A 318-nucleotide genomic window follows, 5' to 3' on the forward strand; every position below is an offset into this window, starting at 1 on the left:
AGCAGCGGTGAAATATTCTTCAAACTTTGATATTCACAGCTCCTCGCCGCTCTATCCTAATGACTGCAGGGGATCACATGACTTTCCCTCCTGCTCCAAAATGACATTAGCGTTTCCATTTTTAGTCAAATAATTTGCGATCTGCCGGATTGACTGCCAGGAAAATCCTGCAAAGGTTCCCCGGTTTGCCCAGAGGTGGAATCCAAATCCTGCTGACTGTCCAATGACGGCTCGTTTAGCTGCGACAGAACAGCACTTCTAATGGAGTGATTGACACAAATGTTCACAGTTCCCAAAGGGTATGTTCTAATGACTGTA

This window comes from Cynoglossus semilaevis, chromosome 3 (assembly GCF_000523025.1).
Source record: "Cynoglossus semilaevis isolate Cse_v1.0 chromosome 3, Cse_v1.0, whole genome shotgun sequence".
Classification (NCBI taxonomy): domain Eukaryota; kingdom Metazoa; phylum Chordata; class Actinopteri; order Pleuronectiformes; family Cynoglossidae; genus Cynoglossus; species Cynoglossus semilaevis.